The 6,000-nt window shown below is 39.0% G+C and overlaps 1 pseudogene; it reads right to left on the bottom strand.

Moving 5' to 3' along the window:
* On the bottom strand, positions 1-402 carry LOC104789304 (cytochrome P450 705A1 pseudogene; annotated as a pseudogene).
* Between the last annotated feature and the right edge of the window lie 5,598 nt (positions 403-6,000).

The raw sequence follows: 6,000 nt of genomic DNA, 5'->3' as shown, positions 1-6,000 counted from the left end.
TCAGGAAATGGGAATTTGCATACTTGAAGTTAAACGGATTAGGGTTCGAGGAACAAGAGTGCACTTAAGAGGATGAGCCATGGTCAAGGTTATTTTTCCAGCAGCCTCATCCATGTTGACCTTATCTTCTTTGGTCTTCCAATCAAAGCATTGACACATCACTCCAATCGCGGTTCCTACAGAGACATAAGCTAGATTTGCTCCAGGACAGCCTCTTCTGCCGCTCCCGAAAGGAATGTATTTTAGGACTTCGTCTCTTATCTCATCTTTTTTGCTTGAAGAAGTTAGAAACCTCTCTGGCTTAAACACTAGAGAATCGTCCCAGTATTCAGGATCTCTCATCATAGCATAACCATTAACAAGAAGTGTTGTCTTCTCCGGTACAGAAAACCCTCCGATCATACACCTTTCTTTAAATGACCTTATCAGAAGGGGGACCAGTGGATGTAATCTTATACCTTCTTTCTCGGTCTCTTATGATCTCCATGCCAAGAATCTTCTTTGCTGCTCCCAAGTCTTTCATTTCCGAATCTTTCACTGAGTTTTTGTTTCAAACTTGAAATCACACTCATGTCTTTTGCTGCCACCAACATGTCATCAACATAGATGAGCAAGTAAACCTTAGAACCATCCTCAAGGGTTTTGATGTTAGCACAGTTGTCTCTAGCACTCTTCTCAAAACCAATGTCAGTCATAAAACTGTCAAATTTTTGATTCCATTTTCTCGGTGACTGTTTCAGGCTGTATAGTGACTTGTTGTGTATACACACTTGTCCTGGCTGAAACTGACTTTCAAAACCTTCAGGGATCTCCATATAGATATTTTCTTCTAACTCTCCATGAAAAATGCAGTTTTGACGTATCACTGCTCCAACTCATAATCCTCTTCTATAACAATGGCCAACAAGATCCTCATAGACACATGTTTTACCACTGGTGCAAAAACATCAGTGTAATCTACACCTTCTCTTTGTGCATACCCTTTAGCAATAAGCCTAGCCTTGAATCTCGGCTTTTCAACTTCAGAAATCCTAGGCTTACGGGTGAAAATCCACTTGCAGCCGATAATTCGTTTTTTTAGGAGGTATGACTGCAGTCCATTTGTGATTCTTCAAAAAAGAATCCATTTCTTCGAGCATTCCACCTTTCCATAATTCCCAATCAGCATCTCTTAGTGCCGCTTGATAGTTTGCAGGTTTTGCAGTGTCTCCATCAACTGTGGTGACCATAGCCTCTCCATCAAATTTGTCTTCATCGTCTGTTTCTTCACCAAAATAGCCTTCCACATCAAATCTCATAGGAGTAGTGATATGTCTTCTTTCTCTATCTCGGGCCAGATGATAACACTCAGGTGAATCATTTTCTGGATCTTCGGGAACCTCGTTCTCCTCTATTTGGTGACCATCTTGAACAGGTGAGTGATCTCCCAGGGATCCTGTTTCTTCTGGAATATCTCCACCCAAGCTTGTATCACCAGTATCTTCAAGATCAATATCCAGAGAACCGCTTGATGTCTCTTCTTCTGAGTTTTCTTTTCCCTACATCAGATCCTTGTAGACTGCATTCTCTTGAAATAACACGTTTCTACTTATTGCAACTTTCTTTTCTTCTAGTAGCCATACCTTGTAACCTTTCACTCCTTCTGGATAGCCTAGAAAAAACTCCTTTCTTGGCTCTAGGTACCAGTTTACCTTCATCTGAGTGAACAAAAGCAACACATCCGAATCTTTTTAGATAGTTGTAAACTAGAGGCTTACCTGTCCATCTCTTGTCATGAATCTCAAAATTTATTGCAGACAAGGGTGTTTTGTTGATCAAGATCACTGTTGTGTTATTGCTTCAGCCCAAAATCACTTAGGCATTCCAGAATCACTTAATGCTTCTTACTTTCTCCATGATCGTCTGATTCATTCTCTCTGCAACACCGTTCTGCTGGGGCTTGTATGCACATGTTCTGTGTCTCGCTATGCCTTTCTCCTTGTAGAACTCATTGAACAAGTGATTGCAGAATTCTAGACCGTTGTCGGTCCTTTATATCTTGATCTTCCTTTCTGTTTGATTCTCCATCAAAGTGCTCCATTCGACAAATTTATCAAATGCCTCGTTCTTGTGCTTCAGGAAGTAGACCCACGTCTTTCGTGAGTAATCATCAATGAACGTGATGAAATACTGATATCTTCCCAAAGACAGTGGAACTGATGGAGCTCCCCATAAATCCGAATGTACATAGTCAAGTTTTTCTTTAGTACCACGAGTAGCTAAAACAAAACTGACCCTTTTTGCTTTCTCGTATATACAGTCTTCACACATTGTTAAGGTTGAGATCCTCTTCTTGTCAAGAAACCCTTTCTTTACGAAGATCTCAATGTGTTTCTGACTTATGTGGCCCAATCTCGTGTGTCACAAGACTGTATCATCAAGTATTCTTTCAACCGCGAGAGACTGGCCAGTTTCTGGTCTTCCTTGATGAAGATATAGTATCTCATGCCTTTTTCCCACCAGAATGGTCTGGTCTTCTTCTTTTACTTTGAGGACTCCATTCTTGGATTCAAAACTGCAGCCATGCTCTTCCAATGTTCCCATAGATAGCATATTTCGGTTCATATCAGGGCTGTATCTCACATGTGTGAGAAGAACTGTTGATCCATCTTCATTTCTGATTCTAACATTCCCAATGCCTCTGACCTTTGATGTAGTTTTGTTTCCCATCCTCACTGATCCTCCAGCCTTCACTTATCTCTTCGAACCAGTCTCTCTTGTGAGTCACATGATAGTTGCATCTTGTATCCATGATTCATTCATTCTCCAAACTTACATCTGTAGAATGTAATGCTTCAGACACATATAGACCTGCACCATCAGCTGAACTTCCTTTCACCATCGCAGCTTCACCTTTGCTGTTGTTTCCATGATCCTTCGGTTTGCCTTGCGTTCTTGAAGTGTCCTTCTTCTCCACACGTTCAGCAGCCTTTTCTACTCTTAGACTTAGAGCAGGATCTATTCTTGTTTCCTTTCTTCTTATGCTCAGGCCTTCCTCTTTTCTCAGTTTTGTCTTTTGCGTACAAAACTTAAGCTTCACCCTTGATACTCTTCTTATTTGACCCAAACTCTAGCTCCTTAGAGTATATAGCAGCAAGAACCTCATCTAGCGTTAACCTAGTTCTTCCAGTACTATATTTCAGGGTATCTCTTAACTGATCAAACTGCCTAGGAAGCCACATAAGCAATAGTATAAGCTGATCCTCATCTGACACTATAACACCTGTTTCTCCAGATCAGCTATAAGATGAAGGAACTCATCGATATTAGCTTCAACAGAAATGTTTTCGTTCATTTTGAAACCATAGAGCTTCTGCTTCAAATAGATACGGTTAGGAAGAGCTTTAGACCATCTCCAATGTATATCTCTATTTTTTTTCTCTAAAATAGAGTAACTCTAAAATAGAGCATTGTTTTGCTCCAATGTATTACTCTATTTTCAACTCTAAAATAGAGTTAGTGTAAAAAAATAGAGGTGAGAATAGAGTTGCTGTATATATAGAGTAATCCTATCATTTTCTCTATTTTAGAGGAAAATATAGAGTAGGGATGGAGCAAATTTTGCTCTATAATAGAGTTTTGACTCTAAAATAGAGTGGGGTTGGAGATGCCCTTAGACATGTACAATTTGTCCTTTAATCATAGAAGCTGTAGTCTTCTCTTTCTTGATCTTCCTCAGCACGTGATCTGAAACGCTCAACACTATTGTGCTCCTCACCTTTATCTTTTTCTCCTCTAGAAGCTTGTCTATCTCCTTTGCTTCTTTCTCCTTCTCTTGGTTCCATCTTTGTAACCCTTTGTCTCTTCTGGATCTAAGACCAAAACCTGCGTTTCTGAGAGCCACCGTAAGACCCAAAATATCCATGTGAGCCATGAGCTTCTCCTTGCATAGCGTGTAGTCTCCACGTCCATCAAAATTCTCCACCTCATCCTCGCCGACGACATGGTTCTTTTGCTTGAGCGGACCTTACAGAACCACCAAACAATGCAACTAAAGCTCTGATACCAATTTGACAAGCTAAACATAGGCTAAAGTTGATGACTTTAGCTTGAATAAGCTTAAACCAAGGATTTTGTGAATGCAACTAAGTTTGTTTCTTAAAGAAAACACTCAACGACTTAACAACAAAGTAGAACCAAGAACAGAACACGAAACAGAGCACACCGAACAAATGTTTACCCAGTTCACTTCCGTTCACGAGGAAGCTACGTCTGGGCCGGGATCTGACTCCCAGATTCCACTAATCATAGAGTTCACTACAAAGAGATCTCTCAACCTTTAAGCCCCTTACAAGCTCACAAGATTCAACCTCTCGTTTCTCTCTCTGTTTCCCCAAGAACATAAAACACAAGTTTACTCTTTGTTTTTGTTCTCACTTCTTAACCTACTACTCTCTCTCATATATACACTGACTTTAAATAGATTTTTTCTCAGTAACCCCTAGTTCCCTTCTAGCAGCTTCTACAAAGTTGCCTCTTCCTTGACGTTATTGTAGTGACCTCACTCGCCCTTCTTTGCAGGGAGCAAATAAGACAAATGCACCTTTTGCTTTTGCTTTTACAGGCTCGTCAAAAATGGTTAGCTGCAGATTGTGGTCCAGAACGTGAGTCATCATATGAGCTGGTACTACTTGTCCTTCACACTTTTTTTTTTTTTGAATGAATGTAAAATTATATTCAAAACAAAAAAGTACTTTGTACATCAAGTGCGTCCGTAAATCAAAGAGTTCGAAAAAGTGTAAAACTAAGAGGGCTGAGAGTTTAGCTACGGGAAGCCAACCTAAGCTGCAGGCCATTGTACATTCAAAGTCCTTTGAATTTGTCTTGTTCTTTATTCACTAATTCCTAACATATTAGGACATAAACTTTTGAATGGGAGTTTAATTTATTTTCTAAACTCTCATTATCTTGGTAAAGTTTAATTTTGAAACAAGTAATGATCCAATTCAGGTGTTTTGAAAAATTCTTAACTTTTTAAAAGTGTTTAGAATTTTTTGTTTTCCTTTTAAAATTAAACAATTTTTGTTAAAGAAATACATAAGCTTTTTTCATATCTATTTAAATTAAAACAGAACTGAAAAAAAAAAAAAAAAAAAAAACTTAAGATGGATGTATACATAACCGGTTTCTTGTTCTAAAATAAGCATATCTAAAAACAATCACTATTGTGCTCAAATCTATACTATTAAAAGGAAAGCATTCTTAGCTATTGTAGAAACTAGGTTTCCACAATGAATTTGTTTGAGAGGAGAAACAAATTCACTAGGGTAATCTCTCTAGAAAATAAATATAAGCCTTGAAATTAGAAGTAAAGAAATAAGACTCAAAGAAATTAGGGTTTTATTGCTAAGAACAGGGAGAGAACTCAATTATTGTATTGGATTCTGGATGATTTACAATGGAGAAGTCTCCCCTTATTTATACATGTTCGTAGATCGCTAAATATATTAACTTTCCTTATCGGACGAAGTGAGGTATGGAAAACTGCCTTATTCCTTGAGTCGGCCGCCGCACCGAAGTAGAAGTCGGTTTCTTCTTCTCCAAGATTACACTTCATCCGAATTGACTTCTTGTGACCTAATTGAACCCTTAACCGGATTCCCGGTTAAATAGTCAATTAATATTTCTGGTTTAGCTCGGTATGTCGGGGGTGCTGAATCCCGCACCAACAATTAGTCCCCCCCCCCCAGTTCTGAATATTCGAAATTTAATTCGAATGTTTTGAACTATAGAAGGAGAATATCCGATCTGAACCATAAAGATTTTATTGATTTTACCCGGATCTCCGCATCATCTCGTCGCGATTTGTTCGGACGACACGTGTCGTTCGTGTCACATCCGCTAGCCCGGAATTTGAAGAGTCGCGTAGGTCATAATTACTTTTCGTAGGGTTACCGCCCACTCGGATCTATAAATACGTCTCTTCTCTCGTCATTTGTCATTTTCCGCCAACAACGACAG

This window comes from Camelina sativa, chromosome 5, assembly GCF_030686135.1.
Source record: "Camelina sativa cultivar CO46 ecotype springtype chromosome 5, ASM3068613v1".
NCBI classification, from domain to species: domain Eukaryota; kingdom Viridiplantae; phylum Streptophyta; class Magnoliopsida; order Brassicales; family Brassicaceae; genus Camelina; species Camelina sativa.
Note: the sequence above shows the minus strand (reverse complement) of the source record. Positions and strands in the feature narration are given on the sequence as shown.